Consider the following 14,015-nt stretch of genomic DNA (forward strand, 5'->3'; position numbering starts at 1 on the left):
AGAAGATTAACTGCCGCTAGGGGTCTTTGTTCTGCTTGAGGTCTTAATTCCACTTGAGGTCTTCATACCGCTACGACCGGTAAGCTTCTTCTTCAAAACACTGATAGTCTTCTACAAATAAAGACTATACATATAATGGTATATAATACCGGGGCGAACAACACAATACATATTACCAGTGGAGAATAACTCATACATAAAATAAGTGTGTGTCCATCAATGGCAATCACAACTTAAACATTATCAAAATACCAACAATTTGGAGCTATGTTTTCAACCGCATTGGCAGACGTAACTGGATGAATGAGTTTTGATGCACAGAGAAGACAAGCTGGTAGAACACTTAATTGGTAGTGATAAACTCACTTAAATCGGAAAAATGACACAGGTTTTAATTTGTTATGCCGATGGCCCACATATGTAAAGCGTGTGATGTAAGTTTGTATAGATTCATTGAACCTAGAAATTTGTTCCAAGGTTGTAGCGGACTAAATGTAAATGTTTATAAAAAGTGTGATGTGGTATAAAGTCAGTATATGTGTAAAGAGAGAATTTATGAGCGAATATTGTGAATGAGATTGTGCGGTGATTAGGGAAGTTCTATAATCAAGTTTTGTTGAAGTTTTCACTGTTGTTTTACCAATAGTTTGCAGCAGCAAAATCCCCTAACTAGGTAGGTCTTAATAGGCCTTAATATGTAAATCCCCTAATAGGGTAGCTCTGTATTAGAGTCTGAAATCCTCTTGCGAGGTTGATCCTAATAGGTCATTTCTCCTAATAGGGCTTATCATTCAGATCCCTTAACCAGGTGACTCTTAGCTGGGTCTGCTCCTAACAGGGCATTGTTGTAAGACCTTAACTGGTCAAGATTTTTATTCTGCAGATGGTGAATCTTGTGGGTACCAACTTCCACCGTGGTTATTCCCTTTTGGGTTTTCCATGTATAAATCTCTTGTGTTATGTGAAATTTGTTTTATTGGGCATTAGATTATGTGGTGATATTTCTTATATATTTGATAAGTTTTAAGTTGTTAAACTTGGTGATCAGATTTATATTGTTTTTGCTTGCACTGATTCACCCCCCTCTCAGTGCCTTATAAGTTCATCAATTGATATCAAAACCAACTTTATTTGAGGCTTAACTGCTTGGGAAGGATCCCTAAGGATGACATGGGGGATATGAGTTATAGAGAGATGTCTCATAAACTTGCTGAAATTGAGGAAGCCCTACAAACATTGAGAGGCAAGTATAAAACTTCACTTGCTAAAAGGAAAGAGCTTACTAAACAGATGTTGGAAGTCTTTGAAAGTAACTCTTCCAATGAAGAAAACATAGATGCATTGGTTGATGAAGTGGAGTAACTGAATGGTGAGAAAACTAACTTGAGGAGAGATATTTAAGCCCTAACTATCCAGATGAGTCAAGAACTTGAGGCAAGGAGGGCAACAAAAGACAAAATAAAAGAGAAAGAACATGAGATCTTCAAGATAATGGGAAAATAAAAGGAACCTTTTGCATTTAATTTGTCACATTGCATTTGTATGAGCACTTGGAAAACAAATAGAGAACATCAAAACTTGTGTTTGCAACATCTAACTTGTTTGACAGAGATTCAAAGTGATCTAGTGTGATTTGTGATTGATAATCACTTTAGAGAGCTTCGTCGATGTTTGAAACCTTAGTGTAGAAGCGGGAAAAGGTATTTATCAAGAATCTTGTTATCTATTTTTGAAGTTTGATTTGTTGAAAATGGATACCACATCTAGTTGATGTTACCGATAGGCCACAACCTGAATTCAAAAGACATCCATTTAAATTTGAAGAAACTGATCTCGTCAGAGCCCTATCCAAAGTTCCCTACAGTGTATTACATGTTGAAGATGTTAGATCATTTTACCATTTCAAATTGGAAGATTTGGGTATGGTTGCTATTTTTAATCAATATAGAGCACTGTGTGATGAGAATGGTATTTTGAACAAGAAGGTTACCGACAAAGGGTTTCATCATGTGCTTAATTTCATTGATGATTTTATAGATGAACATGTTAGGTATATGCTTAGTAGGATACTTGATTAGTTTATGTGGCTTAACTGGCCACATAAATTTTCCAAGGAAGCCATTCACACAATCACTAGACTTTGTGCCACTAGTGAGGTCCCCTTACTCAGATTCGTTTCAAAGAATGATGTAGAAAAATTAGTAGGATCCAAATGGGATGGCAAAGCAATGAGAGTGAATAATATCAGTGATCTGACAGTGAAATATGTTCCAATGGTGATTGGTTACAAGATATACTACTCAAGCAGGATGAACAATGTACCAACAATTGCTATTCATACTGCTTATCGAATGATCAAAGAAGATGTTGATTATGATCTATCTGAAGCATTGAGAAGTTAATTGATGCTGAACCTGGAGGCCATTAAGAAGGACAAAAGATTGAGGTTCAAATTTGGTCAACTCATTCTTGGTCTATTATTTTATTTTCAAAATTGTTTTCCTGGTATTGGTGATATTCAATGGATTGGAGGTACACCTGCTTTGATGCAAATGAAGAATAGAATTAGGATGCTTGGTAATGATTTTATAAGATTTCATAGGGATACTTCTTGGATTTTCAGAAGAAAATGCATGCAAGAGAAAGGATACCGGTAGAGGTCGTTAACCACTATGAAAACACAATTTGCTTTATGGTGGACACATATTGGTATGATGAAAGCTGTAGACCCCCGAACTACTTGGGTTATGCCCATAGGGTATGAAGTTGATAAAGAACCGTTAATTGCATATGCTGACCATTTACTTGGACAACCGGTTGATATCATAGAAGAGAGGTTTGGTACTTACAAGGAGAAATCCCTACAAGTACACTTTGAATTTCAGAAACTGGTAATAGCTAAGAAAGTTAGGAAGGAAGTTGAAGCCTTTGCTGAGCAAGAAGGATTCACAAAGGAAGCCATTGCTAAAGCAAGAGCAAAGCATGCTGCTAAATAGGCTGGAACATCAAGTGTTAAAACCGGCACTTCCATGGGTATGCAAACAAGAGATGGAAAAGAGAATTGTAGAAAAAGAGAATCCAACAACTGTTAAGAAAGGGAAACTAGTAGAAAAATCATCAAAGATTCAATTCCAGAAAAGAGGAAAGGTTATTGATCCTCCAACTACACCGGATAAACTGGGAAAAGAAAGAAGCAACAAGCACAAAAACCAGAACTGACAAATGTAGATGATGAAGGCACCGAATCTAAGAAAGAGAAGAAAGTCCTAAGGGTCAGCCATAAGAAATCTAAGGTTGTTGGAACCTCCACTGTCAAATATGTGGAGAAACTGGTAAATAAACCTACTTCTCTTGATAAACTGTTAAGAAGTATTAAGGAATATGGTGTTCTTAAGGGATTGAATAAATTGTTTGATAATATTGGTGAGAATGAACAAAGGCTAATATAAGATGTATTTGTTTACATGATGAATAAATATAGTAAAGCTCTTATTGAACTGCAAGGGAAAATTCCAAATTCTTTATACAACAAAATTGATGCAAGGTGGTAGGCTGCAATGAAGAAGGACAAAGAATTTGTTGAGTACACACTCAAAAATATTCAATCAGAAGCCACAAAGGATGAATTAGATGATATTTTGTTGAATGAAAAATCCTCCTTTAGATCTAAGAAAAGATTGACAAGGATGTTAATCAGTGAGACCCAATCAGTCCAGAAAGAGACTGAAATTTTGTTACAAAACTCTTCTGGTTTTATTCCTACTGAAGAGGAATATGATGAGGATGGTGAACCTAAAAATTTTAAGGGTGAATATTTTCCATAAGGTGTTAAACCTATTGATTTTGTGCTCGATGACATTGTGTTAGATGATCAACTGGTGAACAAACTAACTAAATTAGTGTTTATACTTGATGATGATAATGGAGATAATGTTGATAATACTGCTAATAATATAGATGTGTATGATGTAGATGTTTAGATTTCTGAACAACATGAGCAGAATCAAGAACAAGAAGGAAATAAAGATGAATAAGAAAAGGAGGATGAGGAGCCACCGATAGATAATCAAATTGTAGATACTCAAATGCCACTGGTAACAGACATTAATGAAGAAAAGAAAGAAGATAAAAATAAAAAACAAAGAGGGAACATAGGAGAATAAGACATAAAAGATTGAACCTATAATGACACCTTTGTCACTTGATTCTAAAAATAAAGTTGTTGTTGAAGAAGATGATGATGCATTAAGCATGCAAGGACCCCTGAACATGGATAAACTGAGTTCTACTGAGTTGATGGACATTGCAACTACCATGCAATCCTGAGCTAAAAAAGAAGAGGATGAAAGAACAATAGAAGGAGGCGGAGACCATAAGGAATGCAGTGGAAATTTTGTCTAGTCTCCTACTGGAGACTGATACAGGAAATTTTGCCACTCCTATTGACAAACTTGGACAACTTGTTTCTGATGCCGGAGAGCAAATGAAGTCATTAGAGGATGAAACTTATGTCAATATGGAGAAAAACTACCAGATGAAGAGAACAACATGCTTAATGTCTGAAATTGATAAAGGTAAAGTGACTCTTACTGTTAATAAGGATTATTTGAAGGAAGCACTAGAAACCAGAGGTAAAATCCTATCTACTGTTTCAACATTTTCCTTATTTTGTGCTGATTTGAAGAAGAAAAGGGAAGAAGTTGAGCATGAACTTGAGGTTCTAAGTGAGTCATTTAAAACCCTTAATGACTCTACTATTTATTTTGGAGGATCAATTGTAGAACTTCAACACAAGCTGAAATTATATGAGAAGGAATAGGTGAAGAGAGTCAGATCCTTGCAAGAACTTCAAACACAACTTATACCGAAGGTTGAAGTCTTATAGAGAGCATACAAGGAATCTAAAGCCATTCTTGCTATACCTGAAATGAGCATTGTTAATGCAATGGAGGAGCTAGCTGGACAAATCAAGACTCATGTGGATTGCAAGCATAATTTTAGAGACATGGTACAATGACTTAAAAAATTTGAAGTCTCATTTTAGTGATGTTTTTTCCATAATTGTTGTGTAAAGACTTTATGACTCTTATATCTATATATATGCTTTGATGCAAATTTTGATATCATATGCATTTTTTATTTTTCATTTGGCATTGTTGTCAAAGGGGGAGTAAGAGTTGAGTCAAAATTTTGTATGCAATAGTATGAGTATTGTGTTTGTTTGTTATAGCATGCAATTCCTAAGGGGGAGTATATGTCATGTAGTCAATTTTTGTTTTGCACACTTAGTTGACAAAATTTTCCCTAAGTGTGCCATCAATTCCAAAGGGGGAGATAGTTGGCATTTGACTGAACTGGTAAGGATTGTTGTTGTTGATATGCAACTGACATATGATTGATTGGTGAATGTGATGAAGAGATTGAGATTCATTTTTGATGACTAAGTTTTGTGTTGTCATTGATGGAAACAATGTTTTTGTTGTCAGCTAAGTCTTGGTAGCCAACCGGTAAGGTATAACTGATACTAGTGATAGTTTTCCAATGAACTGGTAATTAGGATCTCAACTGGTAAATTGAGAAAGAGTTACATTTTGACAACTGGTATAGGCGATTAATGAAGAGTTGGATGATGCAGTTTTACAATGATGTTGGTGACAGGTATTTGGAGCTATGTTCTCAACCGCATTGGCAAATTCAACAAGATGAACGAGATTTGATGTACAAAGCAGACAAACTGGTAGAACACTTAACTGGTAGTGATAAACTTACTTAAATCAGTAAAATGACATAAGTTTTAATTTGTTATGTTGATGACCAACATATGTAAAGGATGCGATGTAAGTTTGTATAGAATCATTAAACCTAGGAATTTGTTCCAAGGTTGTAGCTGACTAAATGTAAATATTTATAAAAAGTGTGATGAGGTATAAAGTTGGTGTGTGTGTAAAGAGAGAATTCATGAGCGAATATTTTGAATGAGATTGTGCGGTGATTAGGGAAGTTCTTTAATGAAGTTTTGTTGAAGTTTTAAGGATCAGAAGTGGATCTTATCAGACATAGAAGGTGTTACTTGAAGATCTTTTCACTATTGTTTTCCTAACAGTTTGCAGCAGCAAAATCCCCTAACTAGGTAGGTCCTAATAGGCCTTAATCTGTAAATCCTGTAATAGGGTAGCTCTATATTAGAGTCTCAAATCCTCTTGCGAGGTTGATCCTAACAAGTCATTTCTCCTAACAAGGCTTATCATTCAAATCCCTTAATTGAGTGACTCTTTACCGGATCTGCTCCTAACAAGGTATTGTTGTAAGACATTAACTAGTCAAGATTTCTATTCTGTAGATAGTGAATCTTGTGGGTACCAACTCCCACCGTGATTTTTACCTTTTGGATTTTCCACATATAAATCTCTTGTGTTATGTGGAATTTATTTTATTGGGCATTAGCTTATGTGGTGATATTTCTTATATGCTTGATAAGTTCTAAGTTGTTAAAGTTTGTTATCAGATTTATATTGTTTTTTCTTGCATTGATTCACCCCCCCTCTCTGTGCCTTATAAGTTCATCAATCAAGTATGTTTCTCCTACTACCAACCCCTTGACACCGGATGGGCTTACGGAACAAGAAAAAATTCAAGCCTTGGAAGCAATTGTAAGTACTTTATCTGATTCTGAGTATATAGATGTTCATGGATTAGAAACTGCATTTGAGGTATGGGAGAAATTAGACTTGATTTATGGGGGAGATGAACATGTACAAAGATAAAAAGAAGAAAGTTTAAGAGGCAAATTTGATGACATGAAAATGGTTGATGGTGAGAACATTGCACAATATGATCAAAGGGTTAAATAAGTTGTAGGTGCTATTAAGAGTGTTGGAGGTAATATTTATGATGATGTTACGGTTAGTTAAATGCTTAGAACTTTTCTACCATAATATGCTATTAGAGTTTCTTCGATTCAAAAACTGAGATCTATTTCTAAAGATAAAGTCACTGTTGATTCTCTTATTGGAAACTTGACTGCATTTGAGTTAAACAGCTTTGATAATAGTGTTTCTAAACCGTCTGAATCTACTTTTAAAGCTTTTGTAACTGGTACATCTATTAGGAAAGGAAAGGATATTTGTCATAATCATGACTGTGTTAGGTCCCGGAGACAACTAAGAGGGGGAGGGGGGGTGAATCAGTTGTCTAATAAATTCAAACCAAAAACAACTTAACCAACCTTAATGCTTAATACTGGTAAATTAGACTTTATGCCGGTAGATAGTTTATCAGTTAATTACAATACTGATAAAGATTAATGCATGAAACAGAAAGACAATAACATCCACAACACATAACACCAATATTTGTACGTGGAAACCCTGTAAGGGGAAAAACCACGGTGGGAAACCTTACTCACAATCAGATGATACTACTGCAGATAGTATGTGTATACAAAAGGGGTCTGCACATGCAGAAAGGCCAAACGCCTAGAGCTCACTGCTCAAACATAAATAGGAGTCACACTGACTACAATTGGATGGTTAAATCCAATAATGATGTACTGCTCAAAATAACATCTTCATATGCTAGATTTAGTACCGGTGTAGATCTGATTGCCTTTACAAAAACCTTGTTTCACCTTAAATGATGTCTGCATGTATAGCTCTGCTTATTCTTGCATATATCTTCTTATAATTCTTTTTCCCAATCGCCTATTGATCTTACAAATAAGATCTTACATATATACCATAACCTAAGACCAATTTTAGTAGGTCGGCTCTAAAAGATATTACAATAAAATAATTATAAGTAAATCAATAACTGATGCAATATCCGATTCAACATGTTAGCTTAATGCATTTACAATAACATCAAAATCATCTCCAAAGCATGTTGTGCTGATCTGGAATAGATAATCCTATCGGTGCTTATTCTAGACCTATTTGCTGGTAACAACAAATATGCAAATACGAATATACCAATGAGCAATTCTCCAAGACAAAGTGTCCAAACAATGTCTTCAACATAACCAGATGTTTTCCATGTCATTCCAAGTGCCGGTGAATAATATATCCTGCCGGTGTACCAGATATCGGTGATTGTGCATAAAATCACTTGCTTGCCAGTGAACATAACCATTTCTCCAAAGTGCTAGAGTTGATAAGTGTTGGTAGGTGTTGACATTAATGACAAAACCATCAAAGTGCCAAAACAGAAATGCCAATTACCAAAAACCAACAATCTCCCAAAAGAGATCATAACTAAAAATCAAAATTCAGATACAGAGAGTAATGAATCTCTCCCAAAGTAACAGTCTCTCCCCCTGAGAGTAGCGTGTGTTCTCCTTGTGTTTTTCCATATCAATCTCTCCCCCTTTGACATCAAATGCCAAAGCCAATACAAAAACTAGGTTCAAATACAAAATACCAACTAATTCAGTATGTCAACTACTCCCCCTGAGAAGTAGCTCTCCTCATCAAAGACGGAATAAAAGATTTCTCTGTTAGTTATGTCGGTTGATGACAAACATCAACTATCTAAGTCTCTATCGGTGGGGGTATGAACCCAAGCCATTCTCTAAGATATTCAAAAGTTTCCTTTGGAAAAGGCATAGTGAAAATATCTGCAATCTGCTCTTTAGTATTCACATAAACTAGTTTTACTTCTTTTGCTTCAACATTCTCTTTCAAAAAGTTCAATTTGATAGAAACATGTTTAGTTTTAGAATGTAGTACCAGATTCTTAGATATATCAATTGCTACATTGTTATCACAATAGATAGTTATAGGTTCCGTGCATTTTACCTTTATGTCCTTCAACATTTTCTTAAGCCATAATACCTATGTACAGTTAGTTGCTGCTACAACATATTTTGATTCTACTATTGATAAAGATGTACAACTTTGTTTCTTACTCAACCAAGAAATTAATCTTCTTCCAAGAAAAAATGCTCCGCCAGTGGTGCTTTTTCTTTCATCCACATCTTCTGTCCAATTTGCATCTGTATATGCACATAATTCAAAGTTTTCATCTCTATGATACCATAAACTAAGATTTGTAGTGCCTTGTAAGTACCGAAAAATCCTTTTTACTGCTGATTCATGATTTTCTTTAGGATTACTCTGAAATCTTGAAACAATACATACTGCATTCATAATATCAGGTCTTGTTTGTGTCAAATATAGTAGGCCTCCTATCATAGATTTGTACCTAGTTGGATTAACAGGTGTAGATTCATCCCTTAGTGATAATTTGTCATTTGTAGTCATAGGTGTGCTTACCAATTTAGAGTTTTCCATCTCAAATTTCTTTAGTAACTCATTCAAGTACTTGGATTGACTCAAGAATATACCTTTATCAGTCTGTGAAATCTGCAATCCTAAAAAGAATTTTATCTCTCCAATCATAGACATTTCAAATTCATGCTGCATTTCAATAGAAAAGTTTACATAATCCATCTTCTCCTCCAAAGATTATATCATCAACAAAAACTTCTATAACCAAGATGTCATCATTAGTCACTTTATAGTATAAGTTGATGTCAACATTACCTTTAGAAAAACCAATCTTCAAAAGATATTTATCCAATCTAGCATACCAAGCTCTTGGAGCTTGCTTCAACCCATACAAAGTTTTCCTTAACCTGCAAATCATATCTTTGTTATGTGTTAAAGAAAATCCATCAGGTTGCTCAATGTAAACTTCTTCTTCAATATCTCCATTAAAAAATACACATTTAATATCCATTTGATATACTTTGTAGTTCTTGTGTACTGCAAAAGCCAAGAATAATCTGACTGCCTCAATTCTAGCTACCGGTGCAAAGGTTTCATTATAATCAATTCCTTCTTTCTGAGAATATCCCTTACACACTAGTCTTGCTTTATTTCTGATTACTTTCCCATCCTCATTAAGTTTGTTTCTGAATACCCATTTTGTTCCAATCACATTTTTGTCTTTAGGCCGGGGAACTAATGTCCATGTGCTATTCTTCTCAATTTGTTCTAGTTCCTTTTTCATAGCTTTAATCCAGTTCTCATCTTCACATGCCTCATTAATTGATGATGATTCAATTTGAGAAATAATACATACCTCTTCATTTGCCAATCTTCCTCTTGTCATAACTCCTTGATACTTATTCCCAATTATTTGATTTTGAGAGTGGTTCAATCTTACATACCGGGGTGTCTTTGTTTGCTGTTGTTCCTCAATTACAGTGGAGTTTTCAGATGATACCGGTGTAACTGGATTTTCATTTTTTACCAGTGGATTCAATGTAGGTTCATTTGTCAGTATCTCTGTTGCCGGTTCAGAGTCTATATACCTTAAAATTACTCTAAACTATTCATCAATCTTCACATTTGTACTCTCAACAATTTTCTACAATCTCTTGTTAAAACATCTATATGCTTTTCTCTTAGATGAATAACCAAGAAATATTCCTTCATCACTTCTAGGATCAAATTTGCCAATATACTCATCTCTTCTAATATAGCATTTACTTCCAAATATTCTAAAATATTTAAGAGTAGGAGTAATACCAAACCATAGTTCACGAGGGGTCTTACCAGTTTCTCCTTTGATGTGAACTTTGTTGAATGTATAGACCGTTGTGCTTACTACCTCTCTCCAATATACATGTGGTATATTTTCTTTAGATAACATACTTCTGGCTGTGTCCAAGATAGTTCTATTTTTCCTTTCTACAACTCCATTTTGCTGTGGTGTCCGGGGTCCTGATAACTGTCTTCTGATTCCATTCACTTCACAGAATGTATTAAATTCCTTAGATGTGAATTCACCTCCTTGATCTGATCTCAGACATTTGATTTTCTTACCGGTTTCATTTTCTACCATTTCTTTGAATAGTTTGAACTTCCTAAGAGCTTCTGATTTTTCTTTGAGAAAAGTAACCCAACACATTCTAGAATAGTCATCAATGATTATCATGAAATATCTATCACCTTGTAAGCTTTTAGTTATAGCTGGAACACATAAATCAGTGTGAATTAAGTCAAGAGCATTATTGGATTTTTCTGGAATACTTTTAAAAGATGCTCTAACTTGTTTTCCAAATTGACATTCCTTACATACCGGATTGTGAGGCTTAACAATCTTAGGTAAATCTCTAGCTGCCTTATTAGTACTGATTTTTACCATGCAATCAAAATTTACATGACAGAGTCTCTTATGCCATAGCCAACTTTCATCAATGTGTGCAATCAAGCATGTCTTTTCACCTATTATTCAAATGAAAGATATTACCTCTAGTTTGATTACCGGTTGCAATTTCCAAACCAATTCTGTTCATAATTTTGCATTTACCATTCTTGAATTGTAACTGAAATCCTTTTTCAACTAATTGACCAACACTCAAAAGATTATGCTTTAAACCTTATACATAGTAAACATTGTCAGTATTATGCTTACCATCAAGAGATATAGTACCTTTTCCTCTGATCAAACAAGCTTTATCATCTCCAAATCTTACCAGACCTCCATTATACTCCTGAAAGTTCAAGAATTTACCTTTATCACCAGTCATATGATGTGAACATCTGAATCAATGATCCATTCATCCTTAACTTCAACTTTAGCTCCCAAGGCCTGCTCTACCGGTTGAACAGTAGGTGCCGGTTGATCTTCTGTTATAGCAACAAAAACCCATCCATTGTCTATCAGATCTTCATCAGAATCATCAGTGACTCCTTCATTAGCAAGATAACAAGATTTATCTTTATTCTTCTTAAATTTGTATCTCTGATATTCAGGGTTAGGCTTGTATGTTCTTCTAGCTTCTTCTCTTAGTCTAGCATGTCTATCAGGGCATCTTGAAGCCATATGACCAATCTTATTATAGTTAAAACATTTAAAGGGTGCTTTACCTTCATACTTACTTCCAACTGGACCTTTAGGCATTTTCCTTGCAAATAGTGCTTCAAGTTCTTCATTTTCTCTCTTGCTTTCCTCAAGTTCTCTTGCATAAAAGGCTTTCCAATCAGATTTGTCAAAAGACGGTGCAGATGATGTTGATGCCTTAAAAGCTAAATCTGTCTTTATAGTAGCAACAAGACCAAATTCCTCAATTTTAAAAGCTGAAAGTTTTCCAATCAATGTATCCCTAGTTATTGATGTATTAGACATTGTTCTCAACTCATTTATAGCAGTAACTTTCATTTTATATGTCGGTGGCAATCCTCTTAAATTTTTTGAAACAATTTCATCTTCACTTAAGGTTCCTCCACAACATTTAATACCCAAAACAATTTCATTTACTCTTTCCATAAAAGAAAAAATCCTTTCATCTTCTTCCGTTTTCAGATTTTCATACTTGACCTGGAAGCTTTCAAGTTTTGCAATTTTGACTATGGAATCTCCTTCATTCAATCTTTCCAAATGATCCCAAATAGCTTTAGCAGTAGACCTATCTAATAATGTGCTCAAAAGTGCTTCCCTTGCTTTGCAATCATTTTCTTCATCTTTTCCTAAGGTAGGTGGATTAGGTTGACCTTGAGTAGGAGCAATGTAGCCATTCTTTGCAACATCCCAGATGTCCTTTCCAATACAATTTATATGTGTCTCCATTATGATCTTCCATATGTCATAGTTGGTTCCATAAAGTTTAGGATTGTCCTTCCTAAAATAGTTAGTAGACATTGGATCTCCTCAAGCTGTTAAACTTCTGCAAAAAAGAGGACTCAGCTCTGATACCAATTGTTAGGTCCCAGAGACAACTGAGGGGGTGAGGGGGGAGGTGAATTAGTTGTCTAATAAATTCAAACCAAAAACAACTTAACCAACCTTAATGCTTAATACCGGTAAATCATACTTTATGCTGGTAGACAATTTATTAGTTAATTACAGTACCGGTAAAGATTAATTCATGAAAAAGAAAGACAATAACATCCACAACACATAACACCAATATTTGTACGTGGAAACCCTGTAAGGGGAAAAACCATAGTGGGAAACCTTACCCACAATCAGATGATACTACTGCAGATAGTATGTGTATACAAATGGGGTCTGCACATGTAGAAAGGCCAAGCGCCTAGAGCTCACTGCTCAAACACAAATAGGAGTCACACTGACTACAATTGGATGGTTAAATCCAATAATGATGTATTGATCAAAATAGCATTTTCATATGCTGGATTTAGTACCGGTGTAGTTCTAATTGCCTTTACAAAAACCTTGCTTCACCTTAAATGATGTCTGCATGTATAGCTCTGCTTAGTCTCGCATATATCTTCTTATAATTCTTTTTCCCAATCGCCTATCGATCTTACAAATAAGATCTTACATATATACCATAACCTAAGACCAATTTTAGTAGGTTGGCTCTAAAAGATATTACAATAAAATAATTATAAGAAAATCAATAACCGATGCAATATCCAATTCAACATGTCGGCTTAATGCATTTACAATAACAACAAAATCATCTCCAAAGCATGTCATGCTGATCTGGAATAGATAAGCTTACCAGTGCTTATTCTGGACCTATTTGCCGGTAACAACAAAGATGCAAATACCAATGAGCAATTCTCCAAGACAAAGTGTCCAAACAATGTCTTCAACATAACCAGATGTTTTCCATGTCATTCCAAGTGCCGGTGAACAATATATCCTGTTGGTGTACCAGATACCGGTAACTGTGCATAAAATCACTTGCTTGGCGGTGAACATAGCCATTTCTCCAAAGTGCTAGAGTTGATAAGTGTTGATAGGTGTTGACATTAATGACAAAAACATACCAAAATACCAACAGACTATAGGTCTAGTCATGGTAGTAGCAGAGGTGAGGATGATAATGAAGATCATCTGATGGAACTTGAGGCACTATTGGCTAAAATATTTTCGAGAGGCATTGGTAAGTATAAAGGTAAATTACCCTTGAAGTGTTTTTCCTGCAATAAGATTGGGCACATTGCTGCAAGTTGTCCTAAAGGTGATAAAAAGGAAAAGTTCAAGAAATTTATAGGAAAGGGACATAAAGATTGCTATGTTGCAGTTGATGAGGAGTA

This window comes from Cryptomeria japonica, chromosome 10 (genome assembly GCF_030272615.1).
Source record: "Cryptomeria japonica chromosome 10, Sugi_1.0, whole genome shotgun sequence".
NCBI classification, from domain to species: Eukaryota; Viridiplantae; Streptophyta; class Pinopsida; order Cupressales; family Cupressaceae; genus Cryptomeria; species Cryptomeria japonica.